This window comes from Mus caroli, chromosome 7, assembly GCF_900094665.2.
Source record: "Mus caroli chromosome 7, CAROLI_EIJ_v1.1, whole genome shotgun sequence".
NCBI classification, from domain to species: Eukaryota; Metazoa; Chordata; class Mammalia; order Rodentia; family Muridae; genus Mus; species Mus caroli.
Window position 1 is genome coordinate 81,154,061 of NC_034576.1, and position 21,018 is coordinate 81,175,078.

At 47.1% G+C, this 21,018-nt stretch overlaps 1 long non-coding RNA gene across 1 annotated transcript in view; it reads right to left on the reverse strand.

Moving 5' to 3' along the window:
- Positions 1–21,018, reverse strand: part of LOC110299491 — a 148,849-nt gene that overhangs the window by 6,268 nt on the left and 121,563 nt on the right. The window contains exon 7 of the long non-coding RNA XR_002378462.1: positions 640–827. This is a non-coding gene — a long non-coding RNA (uncharacterized LOC110299491). The remainder of the gene's footprint in view (positions 1–639; positions 828–21,018) is intronic.

Here is a 21,018-nt window from a genome sequence, read left to right on the forward strand (position 1 = left end):
CCCTAGCTAAAGTGACCAGTTTGTCCTGGTTTGCCCATTACTTTCCATATTTAGTATTGAAAGTTCTATATCCAGAGAGGGTCTCCACCCAGAGGAAGCTAATGGTAGGCCAGCTCTCTGTACCTTCTGGAGCCCTATACTGCAATAGAAGAGGATGGTTCCCACCAATAGCCTGTGAAGCAACCTGCCACTCCTCTGCAGGTATCCATGCTGAGGCTTGGAAAGACTGTCTAATTTGTTCAAGGTAACATGGCTCACACAGGAAGCCTGCCTTCTTCCCGGGAAGGAATTAGGAGGGACATAGCTGGAGCCTTCTCTGAGCCAAGAGCACAGGAGTTCTGCTGCTGGCCTTGCCTTGTTCTTATCCAGAGGCCTAAGGGAATTCAGCTTAATTAGTAGTCAGACCTCGGCTAAGAACTTAGGTACAGCACCACTGGGCCAGTGGGAGAGGTGGGGCTATAAGGCCAGTGACCTTTACAGCTGCTTGAATTTACAGCTAAGTGGCCCTAAGGAAGCTCCAGCATACAGAAGGATGGCGCGACCCACTGGCTCTTGGTCTGTGAGACTTGAAGAGAGATGTGGGACTTCCAACCTGTCCTCTATCTCCATCCTGGACTTGCTGGTCTCTGGGGAGCTCACCTTCTCCGACCACACGGTATCTGCTCAGTGCTCATCCCAACATGGATGGAATCACTCCACTCCGGGTCTTGTTTTCTCCAGGGTGATGGGCTCGGTTTCTTCTATGGCTTCTCTAGTGAGCTGATTGTGAATCTCCCGGTCCTGCTTGGAGTTTGTTTCCAGCATATCGTGCCATTTAATAGATGGCTCTGGAGGTGGGAGATAAAGACTGGAAGCAAGCAGACAGAGAAGGAGCAAGGCAAAGGCTTCAATGTGAGCTGTTATTAAATAAATCCTGAAGGTGTTCCCTAGAACATCCTAAGAGTGGGTGACCAGAGCTGCCCAGAGCTCAGCTCTCACTCTGAGCTCTTCCTTCACTCATTTCTCTTTGTGGTGGTTGAAGCACAGGGGTTCCCCTGCATGGGCAGCTATGAAGCCTCCCCTCCCACCTACAGTCAGTTTTCTGACAGACCGTTGCTTTTACCCCAGCTACCCCACGCCTCACTCATTTACGGCTTCACTGTGACGCTGGGTGTTTAAGGATCACACGAATTATCTGCCCCTTTCCCATCTCCCTTAGCCACAGTTCTGAGTGACCCGCCTCCATCAAGCCATCAGTAAAACCAAGCACTTGTCTTAGCCACAATTCTGACTGACCTGCCTCCATCAAGCCCTCAGTAAAACCAAGCACTTGGCAGAGTTTGACTCTCAGCCCAGAAAAAACAACCAGCAAAGCCATTTCAATGCTTGCTCAAGTGCCTACTTAGATACTATTCCCTTCTGTCTACACTGGCTATGTGCACTGAGACCCAATACCCCAGGGCCTACCAGACAGACACCCATCTTTCCATTTTCTCACTGGCCAACTCCAAAAGTCTACCCATTTTCCCAAGCTCTGGCTTAGCCTAGAGAGCTAAGCCAATATCCCCAAACTCTACAAAGAGACACCAGACCTTCCTTCCTTTCTTTCTTTCTTTCTTTCTTTCTTTCTTTCTTTCTTTCTTTCTTTCTTTTGGTCTGATGGGGGCATATTTGTAGACAGGAGATTTTGGAGTTTAGAAAGATGTACCAAATACTTGATGGATATTCAGTAGATGCTCACGCAGTGAAGAAAAAGAAATCTCCTCACCAGACAAATGTGAAGGTCACAGCTACAGCTACGTGGGCCTCCAAGGTCCATCCTTCCTATTAAGCCACTCCTGAAATCTCTCTGCAGAGGAACTGGCTGCATTCCTAAATATATCCAGAGGGTAAATCCAGGAGGAAAATCTGAACTCCTCCATCATTCGTTCATTTAGTGAAGCACACACTGTGTGCCAGACCTTCAGTAGGCACACACGGTTCAGAAGTTGATTGCAGAATAAGACCCCATTCGCTCTGCTGCTGAGGGCGACTCCAGAAACAGTTCTCTGTATGTCTAGCCTCCCTAGCTGTCCCAAATGGGGTGAGGTCAAGCTTGTTCTGAGCTTGCAAGGGAAAGACTCTTTACTCCTCCCTGCAATGTTACAGGCAAATGTCTGCTACCCAGTTGTTCTACTCTGCACCTGGTTTCCAGTTCCTTAATAGGGACCAGACTCTAAGAGCTGCAAAGCTTGGAGACAAGAAACAACAGCATACTCGTAGCACCTCCAGTGTCCTGAATCAGCTACGGAGTCCCTACTGTCAGAGCTTCTTCATGTCTGGCAGAGTCTTTCCTGTAAGACAGAACAGCAGTTAGCTCCTCCAAGGCCCCAGCTGGGCCTGGGCTAGCATCTAGCACCACCTACCGGCCACAAAAAGAAGAGCAGAGGCCAAGCTACCACCTTTCCCTAGGACTCCTTAGGGCCTTTTATCAGGCCTGGCTGTTGCCTGCTCCTTAGCTCCAGGATCTTCCTTTTTCCACCTACAGACAGAAGGTAAACTCCAAAAGGGACAAGAAATCTCCCAGTAGGAATAAGAAATCGCATAACTAACAAGAACAGTGAGATCCAGGCCAGAACCTGTGTCTGAGAGAGCATAGGAGAGAGCAAGAAAATAGACGAGGAGGGGGAGGGAGCAGACAGTAAGCAAGGGTCAGTGGATGATGGTCACAACCAATCACAGTGGAGAGATGAGGATGCTGGAGGCTTATGTAGAATCTTACTAAAGAAGTACTCAAGGTCCCAGGAAGCAGTCACATGTCGCCACTCCAGGCCAACAACTGAGACCACCCTTGCCACCCTCATTCTAGACCAGCTCCCAGGTGCTTCTGGGTAGTTTCCTGCATTCCGCTGGTCCAGAGAGCCCGGCCTTTGCCCAGAGATCACAGCTGGCGTCAGGCAATGCCTTTCTTGGTGCTTCTCTTGGTTCTGTCTGCTCCTAGTTGAAGATGCCAATGAAAACAGATTGGAAAGAGACCAAGAGAGGAGGAACGAGGCGGGAGGGGGGGGGGGTGAGGGTTTCAACATGAGGTGATATTAAATTAATCTCCTGCCAGTTCTCCATATGTCAGACTAAACTTTGATTAAGCATCCTTCGGTTTTGAGTCACTGGCTAAGGAATGTCTACTCAGTGACAGTTTCCTGGGCACTAGCAGAAGCTGACAATCCTGCTGGTCCATACACCTTTTCTTCCTCCAAAGTCATTCCAAAAGGTACCCATCTGGCCTGCTAACCCAGAAGGAGAAGACAGTGCTTTTGATAAAAGTTTGGACATTGAGATCAAAACAGATCATGATGCTGCTGGCTTGGATGGAACAAGTCACGTAGCTTTTCTGAGCCCAGGGCTGATTTCACCTCCTAGGACCAGTGGAGAATAAACGCTTATGTGACTTAGCACAGTACCTGGAAGATGAGCTCAATAAACAGTGGCTAGAAAACAAGAGAAGAGAACCTTAGCTGTGGCTCCGTGCTTGGAATTCTAAGGCAGGGCTCTGCAGCCTCCCCACCCCCCTCCTGCCAGCTCTCAGCCTCCTGTGGGCAAGGGAAGAAAGGCGGGGGTGGGGGCCTGTTCTCACCCTGGGAAGATTGCTCTAGGGGTGGGTGATGACTGTGTGCCTCACCCACCCACTGGGGAAGACGCTCAGCGAGTGAATGGAAAAAGCCAGCACCCTTCTTGACTGCATTCATTATTCAAAACTTCTCACAGCCTGATGCCTGCCCTGGAGGGTGTTAAGGACCAGCTAAGCACCAAGCAGGTTCCTCTGCCTGAGATGCAGGTAGCAGAGTCAGGGAGGTTGGGCCATGAGGAGAGACTGGGGCTTTCCAGAAGCCTGGTCCTGGATCAGTGCATCTGAGCTTTCACTCTGCCTATATGTAACTCCCACCCAGGGCTCGGCTCCTCCCGCAGACTTCACCCCTTTGGCTTATTCCCAGGTGTCTCAGTGGCCGGAGCTGCTTTGAAGCTAAGTTTAAGTCTACCGGATTGGCTTCAACTTAAATTTAAATACAAGCACCAGAGTACAAGCCAGGTTTCAAGAACTCAGTAGGTGCGGTGGCTGACAGCTACCATATTGGACTGAGCATATATGGAAAGTCTTTTGTCAGCAACAGCGCTGCTGCCCTGGGCCTGCTGCAGAGAACTGACCACATCGAGAAGGAGAGAGACATGAGGTGCAGAGGGGAGGGGTGCATATAAAGGCCCAAGAAGGCTTCAAAATTTGTAAGAACTTGAAAATGAATAAGGAGAAAGTTTTCGGTGCCACCATGCCCCCTCACCCCCCACCCCAGGTTCCAGAAGACCCAGGGTGTTCTGTGAGGGAGCAAGGGATTGTCTCAGGTCCTCGCTGATGGGAGAGCACAGAAAGGACCATGGCTCTCAGAAGTGGGTATTTTTGAAAGCCAGTATGGGGGAGGCGTTGGAGTTGAAGCATAAGCTGGACTCCACAGTGAGGATGAGCACTGAACCGAACCCCCAGTGTTTTTTTTCAAGGACCATGACTGCTCGCCCACGGACACCCCACCCCCACCCCGCGCGCGCGCGCAGTATCTGTGTCACTCAGGATGTGGGAAAGTGGTTTGGCTTCGGCTGTGTGGGGTAGGGGCAGCTGGGAGGAGAGCAGCGTCTGCACCAGGGAAGGAGCCGGAATAATTTGATGGCTCCTCCGAGGAGAAGCATACATCAGAGTAGTGAACAGATGGCCCAGCAAAAGGGGTTAAGTAAAGAGATCGCTGTGAGAAGTCTTGTCACTCTCATCAGAGCAGAGATCCATGAGGAGCAGACTTTTAGTAAGTCCGAAATAGCAAATGCCACGCAGGAACGAGAGCCACCTTCTCTTTCCCCTAGTCCCCCCTCCCAACTGATGCACAGGCTCCCAGTCTTCTCTGGGACTGACAGACTTTCTGCAGCCTCTTTCCAGGGGAGGTTTGTGGCTCTGCCTGCTGGATCAGGGAAGCAGCAGTAACCCTGAACATAGAGGGGATGTCTGATGGGGTGCGCTTACATTCTACCCATGGACTCATGTTTCTGAGAGCCAGGAACCCTCATCTATGTGCTCCAGTAGGTCTTGAATTCATGACTTTGCTCTTATCCTGCACTTCTTCCTATGTCCTGTCTTTAAAGGGACCTAACAGGCACCATTCCCTATGCCAGCCAGGATGGGGTACGAAGCTACAATAAAACAAATGAAGGTCTGGAAACTTTGGTGCCAGCAGGCATGCATTCTTCCTCCTTTCCTCCTGTCTGTCTACAGTGGCTCTCTCTTATCCACCTTTCTTCTGCTTCTCCTTTTACATCCTGTCCTAGACTTCTTTTGTGTTTCTTCCCAGGTCCCACGATCCTCAGGACAACCAAGTCTGTTCCTAAGCTGTAGGTCCAAACTGCACTTCACAAGGCTACCCATTACTCACCTCTTGCTTCTTGGCTTCCAGCTCTAATGGAGACCAGTCCTTTCTCCCAGCTGCCCTTTTGGGCAGAGTCCTGGAACAGTCCAGGCTGTTCACATATGTACACCAGCCAGTGTCTTATTTCCTTGCCTGCAGCTTCTGCCCATTCTTACCTTTGACCTCTTCTGAGGACTCCATTCTGGGGCAGCATTAACTGCTCATTCTAGAACTTTCTTTTCAGGTTCCCCAAAGTCATAATCATAATCCCAAGATAAGTAACCCGAACATGAGTGCCACCATCCTTTTGCCTGTCAAGAAACTATATCCTTCCAATACATTAAACTCACTCTTATACTGTGTGATGTTTTGTGTGTGTGTGTGTGTGTGTATCATGCAGGATTGAAAAAAGCAAAAATTACCACCAACCTAGCCAGACTTCCCTTCAGAACATAGTGAGAAATCGTCACTGCCCCAATGTGAGGAGACTGCTACCATTCTGACAGAGAAAGAAAAAGTACACACATGTTCCCAAAATTGCCACTGTAGGGTCTAGATTTGTTAGGAACATATCGTCTGGGCATGTCGACCTTGGCACTACTGACATTAAGAGCAGGATGAATCTCCGTGGTCAGCTGCCCTGTACATCACAGGATCTTTAACAGCATCCATAGACCCTACCTTCTAAATTTGAGTAGCACCTCTTTTACCTAAAGTGACCATGAAAAACGTCACCAGTTTCTGCTAAATGTCTCCTCCAAATGACACTTCATTGAGGACACTGAAGTGAACACAGGTTGCCTTCAAGCACCGAGAAACAGATTGGCGACTCCATACAGCCTTTAAAGCTCTGGACATGTAGAGTCTCCTGGACTTGAGTGAGTTATTTTCCATCTCTGGACCCAGGATTTTGTCACTTGGCCTCAAGAACAAGGATGATGGCTCCTGTACATTGGGCTTCATCAGCATTTTCCAGGCACAGTGCCATAGTGGGCATCCCCTGTGTAGTTGTGTTTACTGTGCCAGAGGAAGAAGCCGACTGCCCTTCATCCTACTCCAACATTTAGGAACTCATCCTGGCTCTCTCTTTACAGAGATGAATGAAAATGCAGAATAAACACAAAGACCCTGAAAGTCCAAATGAACAAGACACTTGCAAACCTTAAGGATCCACATCACTGCCAATCGTGAGTTCCCCTCTGCCTAGTTGGCAGGAATATAACCTTAGCCCTTCTGGGGGCTTTCCTCACCCCCATTCTCCACAATATCCTGGGTCTTAAGTTAAGTCAAGACGTGATGCAGGGACAGACAGTGTGGGATGCTGTCAGCCATCTGTCCATTTGGATTGCTACCAAAGCATTCAGTGTTATTCTGTCTGGACCATTTAGGTCTGACGGCTTACTACTTCTGCACAGTACTTAAGACAAAGCTACCTATAGTCCCAACAGTATTCAGTATTTTCCAAAGAGGCCCACAGCAATCTCTCTTATGCCACATATCTGTCACAATAAGCCTCTGAAACCCTTCCCTTCAAGAGGTGAAGCCGTGTGCCCATGGCAGAGGCGACACTATATGGCTCTAAAAGGACTTAGAGACCTGTCTCTTGGTTGTTCTGGGATCCTAAATCACATACTCTAAAGAAGCCCACCTAATGGCACAAGGAAGACACATACAGAGACCCCATCTGAGACTTGAGTAGGCAGGCCACAGAAACAATAGGCTTTGGATAATTCCAGTCTGTCATTGATCGGCTCATCACAGATGTTGGAGGATAAGAGATAACGCAGTCCTGATGTGATCATTCTTCCTTCCTGACCCTCCAGATCCATGGACACAGTACAGTTACTGCTTTACATTTGGCGTAGACTGTGATGTATCAGTGGCAGGTGGAATTCCTGTCTGCCCACATGCTGTACTTTCAGACACTCCTGCCAGGGTCACCAGAGGAGAGAACTAGGCATGAGTCCACATCGATCAAGAACCTGCATGCAGCTCTCCTATCTTCTGGCCCAGGGATCACTTTTCAGTACTGCATAAAGAGTCTAGCTTTCAAACTCTAACTTCTCTGTGACACTGGGTTTGTACCCAAACATCTTTTCCTGCCTCTTTTCTCTCTTTTCTTCTATAACTTGCCTGATGGTTCATGGGCATTCTAATTACAAACGTGAGAATACATTGTGTAGGCTTTTCCATTTCCTCAGCGAGCATCAGGAGTCGGTGAAAGGTACCCATTTCAGTGCGAGAAGGTAAAAGGAAAAAAATATCAGTTGACTGGGGGACAAAAGATGTGTAGATTATTTTTGACAGCTTTATTGGGATGCAATTCACACACCACACAAGGCAGTGCTGTGAAGTGTATAATTCAGTGGGTTTCAGTCTAATCACAGAGTTGGGCTACCATCAGTGGTCAATTTAGAACATGATCATCACTCACTCCAAAGAGGAACCTCACACTGTTTAGTCATCACCTTTTGTAGCACCCCTAAGTCCCTGCCCCCATGCCTGACAGCCACATTCTGCCTCTGAGATTTTGTAGTCTGGATAGTTCGCACAGATGGGATTGTGTAGCACAGGGTCCTTTGTGACTGGCTCCTTTCGCTTAAACAAAATACCCAAGGTTCGTTGTGATGATCAATCTTCATTGTCAACTTGACTGGATTTGAAATCACCTAGGAGGCACACCTCTGAGCATGCCTGTGAGGGTGTTTCCAGGGAGGATTTAGCTGAGATAGGGAAGACCTGCCCTGAATGTAGCAATATCATCTATGCACTGGGGGCCTAGACTAAATACCAAAAGAGTGGGGGGGGGGGCGGGGAAGAACTGAGTGTCAGCCAGCATCCCTCTCCTTGCTTGCTGACTCCAGTCACGGGGATCAGCTGACTCACACTCTTGCTGCCCACAGCGACACCAGCTCTTGCTGTTCTTACACCTTCCCTGCCATGGACTGTACTCTCAAACTCCAAAGTCAGTCCACCTTTCCTTAAGCCTTCGTCTCAACAATAACAAAAGTGACAAATCCATGTTGAGTCAAGTATGCAGATGAGTATTGTAAGCCAAGAAATCCTTTTCACTTCCTCCTCCTTCATCCTAAATTGCATTGTAGAATGTGAGGTCTTTATAAAAGGATGAAGTCGCTCCCTGTCTGACCTTTGAAATGAGAGCAGAAACTGGGCACCAAATATGTGAATCACAAATCCAACGTGAAATGGTATTGGAGATCCCAATGTCCCAGTGACACCCTCCTTATGTTTGTGTGTGTCTGCTTTTCCTCTGGGATCATCCTTGCATGAGTGCACGTTTGTGTGTATGTGCATGTGTGTGTGCGTGTGTGTAATATACTTTTTCTTTGAACTCTACAAGTTCCTATGTGGATGTGCTCTACCCAGTTCCCATGAATGCAGTCAGAAGGCTAGCAACAGAGAGGAAGGCCAATAATGATCTCTAAAACAGTGTCTAGGGCAAGGACTTTAATTCTCAGCATTGCTAGAGTCGAAGGGCTATGAGCAGACAGAGTTTAGGACCCAGCATCAAGTGTAGGCAGCAGTGGGAGCTGCCAGTGGAGAGTTTGTGGCTGGACTAAGAAGTGGATGAAGAATGGTCTGGAAAGGAGCATGACCATCAATGAACCACAAAGCCTTTTAGCATCCATTTGCAATTGCTGCTGAACAAACAATTGCAAACATACCAGTCACTAACTGGGGGCTTGAGTCTCCCGGGACAGTGTTGAACTCCAGCCAGGAGCCCCATCCCCAAACAAAGGAAAGATGAGGTGCCCTCAGCCCCACCTTGGTCTCTGCAGCTAATTCCAGACCTGGAACATGACAGTTCTCCATCCCCCAACACCCAGGTTTTCTCTATTCATGTCAGCAAAGAAGTAGACCCCAGCATCATTAGCTCGGTGAGCCATGGTCCAGCCAGGGCAGCTCTGTGATGAGTGGAGATGTTTTAGAGCTCTCCTGTCTTGACAACAACTACTGAGATAGCAGCTTGCAGAATCAGGTCCCGCTTATCAAATCCACCCATCCCAGTTGGGAAAAGACGTGGTGCCTCTGCATCAGGATCAAACAACAGGTTCTGCTCCTCTAAAACGGAGGACAACAGAAAGCAGATCTTAGAGGCTCTTCACTTGCAGAAGCAGGGGTAGAACAGTCTTCTCTCTAGTGTTGTTTCTCTCGTTCACTCACTAGAGTACCAGATGTGAGGGTTGGCTCAGCTAGCCTCCATTTGATTGAGAATGGCATCTGCAATAGGCAAAGTCCCATGTCATGTAAAGAGATGCCAACTCATCGGAAGGAATAACAACTAAAAATTAGAGCCTCATATCATCCTCTGCCTGCTTTGACCCCTGGTCCACTTGGCCCTTCTGGCTCACCTTCCAGATTCAGGGGCTGTGGTACGGTGGGAAGTCGCTCAGTTAGGGAAGCTGCAGCTTTGTGCGTACCAAGCCTCAATCCCTTCCATTCCTCCAGCTGCTTCTACTTCTTACCTGCAGAGCTAAGCAGTCTTATTAAGGATCATTTAGTTAGAAGCTAAAACATAGTAGATGTCCATTAAGAGCTTGACTCTGGATGTGCCAACTCTCCAGTTGCAAGAGAACAAAAAAGGACAGGGAATCTGGAGGTAATGAAGGGGAGACTAAAGATACCTCTGCCTAGACCCCATGTACTTTCCGGATGCCATGAGACTGGCGGGAAGAAATGCCACCTTGCGACAAAACTGAACCCCACTGGCTCCCCTCCCCAAGGTCCTGATGTCCTCCCCTCCCCCACAGCAGTGGCGTCTGCCTGTTTATTTGCTGAGCCCCGGTTTAACAATGCACTGTTTTTATGAGTTGTGCTGTAGTTCTTGGTAAAGCACTTTAATCCACTTTAATGCCTCTACCCCGCTCCTCCATGACAGCCTGGTGGTTACTCTAATGCGCCCCTCTCACCTCAGGGTTACTAATGAGGTCAGAGGGAACGCAATATCCCAACTGAATAATTCACTAATCAGATGCTACAGACTCCAGTGGTAAAATTTATTTCTGACACCTAAACGGCAAATGGCTTTGTGGACACACTCCCTCCGTCTCTTTGCTCCAGAGCTATTTCTGCTAAATGGAGGGCTGCTGTGTTTGCTTAACAAAAGAGCTCTGGTCTGCCCACAAACATATCTCCTCATCTGGGGCCTTGTATGTCTTCAGGGGAGGGGGTTGCAAGAGATTGGAGAGCTGTGTACATGGGGCTCAAATCAGCCACAGGGCTTCCTCACCTACTCTGACAGATGGTGATCCTGAACTCACCTCCCCACCCTCATGCTGGGGATGGCTGTACCTTGGACCTGCACACCATTGTAGGATGCATCCGATCAAGGAGCACCTTGGCAATGTGTACACACCCTCAACACCATTTGTCAGAAAGAAAAAAAAAAGGCACAATTGTTATAAGCCACCTCTGTTTTCATGGGTTCCCAGACCTCCTTAAAGCCTCATATTCAAGATAAGATGCCTGCATTCTATTTGGCTAGCTCATTGCCTTGTAATTGCACACTAGGCATCCATGTTCCTCACTTAGAGACTGGAGAGAAGAAGCCAGGCATCCCTAATCTCTCCACCCACTCTGGGTATCTCTGCAGCTCCAGCAGAGCCCTCCACGGGATGTATATGTATATGTCAGCCCAGCCCAGAGAGTAGGTCTCCTATGTGGATAGACAGCTACCTCCAATGCGGAACCAGCCCCTCAGCCTCTAACACCTTTCCTTTAATAGCTGAAAGGCCACATGTTCATCTTCAGAATCTACATGGCAGGTTCCCTGTCCTCTCTTCAGCTACAGGTTTAGGCTGCAGCCATATTGTCTCCAGAAATGGGAGCAACCATCCTGGATCTAGAACATCCTATATTCTGTAGGATTGTGGCAAGTTACCTCTTTCAGGTGACCAGTGCCTAGCACAAATAAAATACAGATGCTGTGGTTGGGTATCAGGGTCATGAGAGCCCTCTGTGCTTCTTTCTACCTGTCTTTCATGGTCTAGCCTTCCACAGCTCCAGTGCTCTCGTCAGGGGACTCTATTATTTGAATTCAATTACTTACAGAATAGCATGTGCAAAGGTACTAGAGAAATGAACCCGAAAACTTCCAAGATGAAAAACCTGTAAGTCAAAATCATCTTCACGCTCTCAAACAGACCCCACCAATCAGATCTTTGTGCTAATTGAATTAAAACTGCAGCTGTCAGGCCCCTCCTCAGGGTGCCAGGCAAAGGAGCAAGCGAGTGAGCATATAAAGGAGCTACTTTGACAAGTGAGAAGAATCCTAGGCCAAGACAGTAAGCTCAGGAGAAGGGCCTGGAAGAGTCCTAGCTGTCTGAAATAGCCGCTGAGTGGACAGAGACACAGTTCTCCTCCATTGTGTTTTTACAAAGCTGGCCCCATACAGCCTGAAGCCGCCTGAGCATTTCACTTCTCCAGGCCACTTTGAGGCACTGGAGTCGCTATAGCTCAGCAGCTAATGAGGGAAGGGGCCTCTCTGCAGCAAGGCCAGGATGTGCATCAGTGAGGCTGGCAGCCTGGGAGACTTTAATTGCCTGTCCCCAGCCTTGTTTCTCCCTCCTTAGTTTCACTTATTCACCCTGCCCCTCCCTAAGAAGATAAATGGGCCTTTGCTCCAAGCCCCAAAGCCCCAAAGACATGAGGTCCTTGGCTGAATCATGGGTGCCCTCTAGGTCACAGGTCTCCTGTCTGCTTTCTGTAAACAGAGGCAAAGGTGGCAGCTCCCTGGCAACCCCATGAAAGCTACCCTGCATGCTAACAGAAGGGGCTCCCTTACTTGACCCCTGTCTTCTGAGGTGTAACCCCAGCTTTGTATTCTGAGGCTAATTTAGGAACACCTCTTCGCCTTGCTCCTCTGAGCACTGTACCAGTGTGAGGTCTTGCATTGCTGATTCCAGCAGATTAACACCTTGGCTCTAGGCTCTAGTCCTGAGCCTGGCTATTCAGGTACACTGGGCCCAGCTGCAACAGCACCCGGGAACTGGCAGTGGCATTCTGGGCAGTATTCTGAGCTGCTGACATTTCTAGAATCCACCTAGTCACTCTTTTTCCTCTCGGTGATCAGCCCTAAACAAGGGAGCTTTGTTCTCTCGCAATTGAAGACAAAAAGTCCTTGCCCTAACACCCATGGCTCCAAGGCCCTTCCTCTCAAAAGAGCAAAGGAAGTGAACACTTGCTGAATCGTTTCCATGATGGTACCAAGAACTGTGCTTAGGACTTTAGTCACTGACATCATTTTAGAGATCGGGATACTATGACTGTGATAGGTTCCACAGGTCACCCGTAGACTTTGTTAACTTATTCAGTTCAGGAATAATGAGCAACTGAGTCCTGAGGATTTGGGAGACTGGAAGGATGCTCTACAAATAAACAAGGTCAGACCTCACCTAGCACATCCATAGAGGCCCACAAGAAGGAAGGGTTACATCAGGATCTTCAGCTCCAGCATAAACACTCATCCTGGGAGAAGTAGCATCCAGGTGGAGTACTACAACACAGACTCTCAGAAGGGAGGGGTGGGACCATGGATAGGGACAAATGGGACCTCAAGAGGAGAGATCCTCACTCCTATCAGAAAGCTCTTGGGAGTCATTTTATCCTGTAACCCTTGAACCTGTCTGCACTGTGGGAAGAACATAACTAAGTGGTCCTTCATATTCTCCATAAATTCTGTTATTCTACATGGAGGCACAAGTCCTTCCTTTATATAAGAAGGTGATGATGAGTATGACCATGAATGACAAAGATGCTAATGACAATGGTAATAAAATGGAAGAATGATATGAAGTAAAAGGTACATATAGACATATGCTGTCCATGTATTATGTGTTATCTTATTTCACTGTTAAATCAATCCTGTAAAAAACTGGTCTTATTCCCATATCGCAGATGAAAAAAAAAAAAAAAACAAAACTGAAGGTTAGAAGAGTCTGTGCTTAGAACCACCAATGAGATATTGTAGAACCAGAAATCCAAGCAAAGATTTCCATCCATCACTGAGAACTGATCATAGCCACTTCAAGAAGCCTTTGTCTATGATGCTACACATAAGAGTTGGCCAGACCCTGGCCAGGCTGTCTTGAACCCTACCTTCAAAGGACTGAGACATGTTTTGCCCAGAGGAAAAGCAGCCTTAGGTTTAGAAAGCTGGATTTCATATCCATTGATTTTGATCTGTTCCATGGCTCAATTTCTATCCCTAAAATGGAACCAAAAATCAAATAAAAAAATACCCCCCACACACACACTCACACACAGAAGAAGCTACAAGAGCCTATGTTAACCCAATGTAAGAAAGATTGTATCAGTAACATTCTTGGGGCTATCACCAAATATCCGATGGAAGCAACTTTCAGAAGAGGTTAATTTGAACTCATGATTCAAGGTATACATTTCATCATGAGTGAGGGGAGGCATGGCAGAGGCTTGATCTGTTAGGGTGGAGGCTCGTGGCACTGCTTGTTATGTGAAATCAACCAAGAAACCGATAGATTAGCCTGGAAGCAGAGCTGAGCTATCACCCTCAAGGAACTACATCAACCAACTTCTCACAGTGACACCACCAGCCAGGAACCAAGCATTCCAACATGTGACCTGTGACAAACAGTTCACAGCCAGATCATAACAGAGAAACCAAGGAACAAATGACCCCCATAAAGGGATCATCTATAAATGTGAAGTTGGAATTTTGGAATCCTCATAATTCCAGACGCTTAGAATGTCCACAAACACTAACTCTCTCCAGGTTGTCCAAGTGGGGACACAAACTCAGGAAGATTACAGACGCTTCTACACTGTCTGTTTATGCAATCTGTTATTCATTTGGATTCTGTCTGATCATTTATCTATGCACAAACTCTCTTCACCCTTTGAGAGGTTAATTAACTCAAAATTCCACCCACCTATACCTCCATTCTCCCCCACACCCATCTGTCTACCTACTAATTTATTAATATAACAGATTCACCCATCTATCCATACACCCATTCACTATCTATCCTCCCATCCATTCATCAGACCCACAAGTCCATCCATTTAGTCATTCATTGACTCAATCATAAATTTAATGCCTCCACCTGCCCATCTCTATATCCATATACTAAAAAAATTATATACACATCTTCTATCAATTCATATGTCCATCCATCTGTTCACCAGATTATCTATCCATTTACCCACACATCCATGTGTTTATCTACCCAGTCATTTCTACATTCACTCATTAACCTATCTATCCTCCTACCTATCCATCAAAATATGTACCTATTCATTCCTCTATGTATTAATTTATCCATACATTTTATCCATCCTGCTATTCACCTTTCCATGTAACTACTCTCCCATCTACCTACATACAAATTTATCTTTCAACATGCCTGTCTCCTCATCTATCCGTGTAGGTTGCCATTAGTTCTCCACCGTGTCATGACCACCTACTATCTATTTCAGGCTCTGTTCTGTGTACTGAAGATAAAGGGATGAGTGGCTCTCCAGTTCTTTCCAGGAAGAGGCCATATTACAGCAAATGAGAGTGACACAGAAGCAGGCAACTACATGGTTCAAGATGAGGAGTGGGAGATCGGGATGTGCAGAGAGACATGGAGTTTACAGGGAAGCCCCTATGGGGATCAGACTGTGGGAGCTGGGAAAGGCTTTTCCAGCTGATGGCTGACCTGGGTTCCAACAGGTGGTGAGGATGAAACAAAGTGAGAGGGCTGAAATAGTTCTTAACCAGGTGTAATTTCGCCCTTCAGGATACACTTGGCAATGTCTAAAAACTATTCGGTGTCACAACTTGGAGGAAGGGAGACAAGTACCACTAGCAACCAGTGGGCAGAGCCCCAAGATGTTGCTAAATGTCTTACAGTCTCAATGTGAGAAACTGAGACACAACTCTAGAAGGACTCCAGATGTTTGGGTGGATGTTAAATGGACTCTGGATGTTTGGGGTGGATGTGAGAAGGACTCTGAATGTTTGGGGTGGATGTTATGAACAGAAGAGGAAACAATGAATGAAAAGCCCCTAAGATGTTAGTAGGAGCAGATCAAAGATTGCAAACAACACTCTTAAACATTAACCTGAAGGAATCTCTAGGCTGGGAACTGGGGAATCAGACATTAACTGCATCCAGTCTCTTCCCTGCAGGTGCTGCAATCCCAGTGGGGAAATGCCACACTTTTGTAAAAGGAGAGAAACATCTAGAACAAGGATTTGGTATGTGCCTGTCACTGTACTGGGGCCTTTAGACATATTACTTCATGTTCCATTTTCCAGAGACAAGAATACCAAGGCTAAAAATAAGGTTGTTGTTGGTGGTGTTTTTTTGTTTGTTTGTTTGTTTGTTTTTGTGGTTTCCATGAACCATGGACCAAATGCAGTTGACCATTTTATGTTTTTATTGAAACCAGGCAAACAAGCAAACCAACAACTAAATAAGACCTGTCTCTAGGTCACATCATGAGTGATAATATGCCAGGTTCTAATCACCCAGCCTGATGACTTGAGATGGTGGACTCAAACTGTAGTGAAGACTACGATGGAGAGGATAGTACACTGTGTTCCTGGAGAAGATGCCACTTGGTTCTGAATAAAAAGTAACCACAGGCAGAAAAGATGGGAAAGCCAGGACAGCACAGGCTGTCAGGTTCTGGAAAGTCTGACTAGGGGACCAGGAGAACAGTGGGAAGGAAGCAATCCCATTGGGAGCCCAGTACAGAAAACTGCAGAAAAGGTGTACGCAGACACAGGAAGCTAAGATGTGGACCCTGAACATTTATCTGCAGCTGCAGAAGAATGCAGAGGAAGAGAGGAGAGGGATTATATGTTTTGAATTTGAGTTTTACATCTATTCCTCATCCTTCTAACTAGTGAAACATCCCTTCCTGACTCACCCCACTTTCACACAGGGATAGTCACACAGAAGCCCCTGGGGAGCCTGCCACTGTCACCTGCACCAGCTGGTCCTGGAGGAACTCAGCAGGTGTCTTTAAAGGTATCAGCGTTCTTCTCAGTTAGGAGAGCTGTCTTCCTCCCTCGATACCTTCATTGGCCACGTCGGCCACACTCACACATGGGCACATAGATCTCCTGGCTTAATGTGCACAGCTCATCAGATGAGGGAGATGGTTTGCTGGCCCCACTTCTCTGAGCTGCATCTCAGTGAGAGGCTCACAGAGAATCAATTTTATCCAAGGAATCTGAAAGGAGACTGGAAGGGGTGGGCCTGCTTTAGCAGCAGCCAGAAATACAAGGCAAGAGAGCCTTAGCTCAGGCCAGGGGAAATCATTGCAAATTAAATTTCTGGCCCCGGTGGAGAAAAGCCAAGGCAGTCTGTGGGAGAGACCTGACCGTGAAAGAGGTTACTGATCCAGGGTCAAATAGGTCCCGTCCAGGGAAGCAACAGGAAAAAAATCTGTCCCAAGAGAGCAATGCCCCTGCCCTTTGTCCTAACCCCTGTTACCTGGAGACTTCCACTTCTCTCTTACCCCTTAGTATCTTGACTAGTCTCCTTAAAGAAAGGAATTTGGTCTGTTGTCTGCCTTTAGATCACTTCCCCCTAGCTGGGCTGCCGTGTCTGGCCTCAGTGGGAGAAGACATGCTTAGTCCTGCTGCAATTTGATGTGCCAGGGCTGGTTGGTACCCAGTGGGGGGCTTCCCCTTCTCTGAAGAGAAAGGGAGGGGGAATGGTGGGAGGGGGTTGTAAGGGTGGGACTGGAGGAGGGGAGGGGAGCTGCAATCTAGATGTAAAGTGAATGAATGAAGAAAGAAAGAGAGAGAGAAAGAGAAAGAGAAAGAAAGAAAGAAAGAAAGAAAGAAAGAAAGAAAGAAAGAAAGAAAGAAAGAAAGAAAGAAAGAAAGAAAGAAAGAAAGAAAGAAAGAAAGAAANAGAAAGAAAGAAAGAAAGAAAGAAAGAAAGAAAGAAAGAAAGAAAGAAAGAAAGAAAGAAAGAAAGAAAGAAAGAAAGAAAGAAAGAAAGGAAATGGAGAAAAAAATAAAAGAAGGGAAATCAGAAACTTTAACCCCTGCAGTGAAGTCCTGGATGTGGAACAATCAGGTAACAAGGTGAAGAAGAAGCACAAGGCTAAAAGGGGCGTGACCTGCTGCCTGCCATGGGCCCAAGGAATAGGAGAATGCAGGCCCTGCCTGCCCCAGTGTGCTGGGTCCAGAAGGATAATCTTCCATACAGCATTGTTACCTCTATCTAGTTCACCTGAGTGGAGCTCAATATTACCACTCAGACCAGGATATCTGAAGTCTCAACACTCCTACCTTTGACTTGCTCTATCAGATCTTTTACACCCTCCTTGGGCCCTGGGCAGGGTGGGGGCAGCGACAAGAACCCTCCAATCCCCCCCCCATCCCAAAGCTGCTCACACCACTGTAGAGGGTCAGGCTTCTTAGGCTATGGGGAGATCATTATTTTAGAATGTGCCCGCACCTCTGGGAAGTGTCAGGGCACAGAACAGAGTGAAAATAACAAACCAACACCATCCAGCAAGCACCACACATCACCACAGGGACCTGACAAATGAAGAAAATAACTTGGAAGGGAATAAAAAGGTTAAGGCTTTGGATCTTGGCAGGGGGAAGGAGGTGAGATTGAAATCTCCAAAAGGTGAGCTTTCCAAAATAGGGCACCATCCCTGCAGCCCTGTGGTTGGCCCTTCTCTCTGTGTAGGAAACCGGTGGGCTGGAGCACACCCTTGGATTCCAAGGGAAAGATGTTGGTGGTCCCATGTGCAGAGACTCAGTTACGGGTCACACTAAATGATCGGAAAGGCAGTCATCACCTCCAGTGGTAGTGAGCACCGGAAAGGGTAGTTCAGCAGGGTCCTAATCCCAGGGTCATTTCTCATGCCTTTCCCATACCTCAGAGCATGTCTGTCTCTGAGCATGTCTGTGGGGGCATTTCCAGAGCCGTTTAACTGAGGAGGGACAATCCATTGCAAATACTGGCAGCAGAATGCCAGTGTCTGGGTCCCATGGTGAATAGAGGAAGAAGCAAACTGAACATCAAAACTCATGGCTGCTTCCCATCCAGATTCAACTCGAGTAGCCACCTCAAGCTTTCACTGCTATGATGAGCTGTGCTCTCAAATGGTGAGGGGAGGTAGACCCTTCTGCCTATAAGTTGTTTCTACGAAAGGTGTGTTGGGCAACTTACACGCATTTTCTTTTCTGATAACAGTGCCTAGTTACTCTCCCAAGGGCCAGCTCCTCCATCATGCTCAGCCTGTGGATCTGGTGGTGGATGCCCCAAGTTCTGGCTTTAGGACGACTCTTCCAGGGCATTTCAACCCTTGGCATGTTGGTAGCTTGTGGGTGGGCTTGGGAACAAAGCCTGAGAAGAAGAAACTTGGGATTGATCTTTCAGGGGAAGGATGATACGACTGGATGGTGCCAAGGACCACCACACAAATGGGGCCTCCCACAAAGAGCAAGTGAATGAGAGGGAGTTGTGGAGAAAGAGAATGGAGGAGAAAGGGGGAAACCTGATGGCATGATTTGAGCTGCTGGGACAAGCTGATGCTGACATTGCAGCTTATATAAGCTGATATGTTTTATTTAGGTGTTAAGCATTTCAAGTTTGATTTTGGTTATGTGTATCCAAAAGATCTTGATCCATCTAGATCAGTGGTCCTCAACCTAAGAATTGAGACCCACCCCCTTGTGGGTTGCATATCAGAAATCTTGTAGATCAGATATTTACATTACAGTTCATAACAGTAGAAAACCTACACTTACGAAGTGGCGACGAAATAATTTAATGGTTGGGAGTCACCGCAGCATGAGGGCCTGTATTGAAGGGTCATAGCATTAGGAAGGTTGAGAACCACTGATCTAGGTGTTCCAGATCCATCCAATAAGTAGGAGCTCATCTCTGATGCATTTCAACCTTGTTATTTATATAGGAAGCAGGGAAGACACCGGCCCAGACTGAAGGTTTCCTAGATGACTTAATCCAGGGCTGATATCAAGGGCATCTTTCAGGAAGCCAAAAGGGTCTACAAACTAGGTATCTTGCCTCCTAGTGGTCAGAGAGACACACTTAATGACATCCCTTCTGCAAGAGGGACAGAGGCATGGATCTGGTGGATGTCTGCTCCCAGAATACTCTCTCTTGTGAACACTCAGATATGTTCAGCCCCATCTGGTGCCAGTGGCTTCCCCTTTGGTACACTCATCTGTAGCTGAAGAGTGGACACTGAATGTCCTGCCTTATCCAGCTGGAACTTCGCCTGGTTTACTTCCCCTTTAGTTGTGTTCTTTCTGTTTTCTGTTTTCCATCAGGGAACTGGGAAAAAGCTTGGGGATTTCCTCTTTGTTTTAGAAAAATTTTTCTACTCATGTTTTTCAAATTTAAGAATCAATATCCTAAAAATTCACCATTAGCCAATGATGAGTCTCATTTAGGGCAAGGATTCCTCTGTGTACCCCTTTGCTGATGGTATTAATCTTACAGTAGGATTTCTTGGCTTTATGTCTCCACTGTAAGCAACTGTAGCTCTTTTTAAGTTCCAACTTTAATGGTGTTTGAGCGTACAGGTCTGTGGTATTAAATACATTCACACTGCTGTGTCATCCTTCTCTACTGTCCAAGCTAAGATGTTCTCAGCTCACAAACCTGCAACTCCACACCCATGCACTGACCCCCTTTCCTTCCTCCCTCCAGTCCCATCAGCCACTGTTCTACTGTCTGTCTGTCTGTGATTCCGAGCAGCACCTGCACCTTTGTGGTTGTAGGTTTCCCACAGTGCAATGTCTTTGAGCTTCATCTCTGCATCCCAGCCTTTGGGTCAATTTCGTGGACACACCTACTCACTATAGTGCTTCAATTCAGTGCTGAGTCTGTCTCATTTCACATGTGGGTGAAGAGGAGAAAAAGGATCTGTGTTTTTAAGGATAAGCCCAGCACTGCCCTACTGGTAGCTCTGAGTCAAATAATACTCCTAGGCTGGGACTGGTTTGCCACTCAATGGATACAGTGCTTGCCTAGAATTCAAGAAGCTCTGAATTAGATCCCAGCACTTCATAAATCAGTTATAGATGGCATACACCTGTAATCTCAGCACTCTGGAAGTGGAGGCAGAGGATTAGAAGTTCAAGGTCATTCTATACTACTTAGTGAGTTCTAAGCTATCCTAAGTTACAAGAAATCCCATCTCAAACAAAACAAAAAGCCAAAGAAACAACAACAACAAAAACCCAAAAACCAAACAACCCACAAAAACCTTATGGGTTACTCATTTCATATACCTGGTAAGAATTCCTCTTAAAAGTTTGCCAATGGGCAACAAGGGGTGAGATGCTAATTCTATCTAGCAAAAGGAACCACAAACAGACACATATGATCTGTATTAGTTACTTTTCCATGGCTGTGATGAAACACTAGGACCAAGGCAACTTATGGAAGGAAAACTGTATTTGCCCTCACAGATCCTTATGTCCAACAAGGGAAAGTGTGACAGCAAGAGCAGAGATCTGATGGATCACATCCTCAACTGCAAATAAAACAGAGAAGGGGAGGGAGCCGGTGAGAGAGAGAGAAAAGGAGGGAGAGGGAAGGAGAGGGAGGGAAGGAGAAAAGAAGGG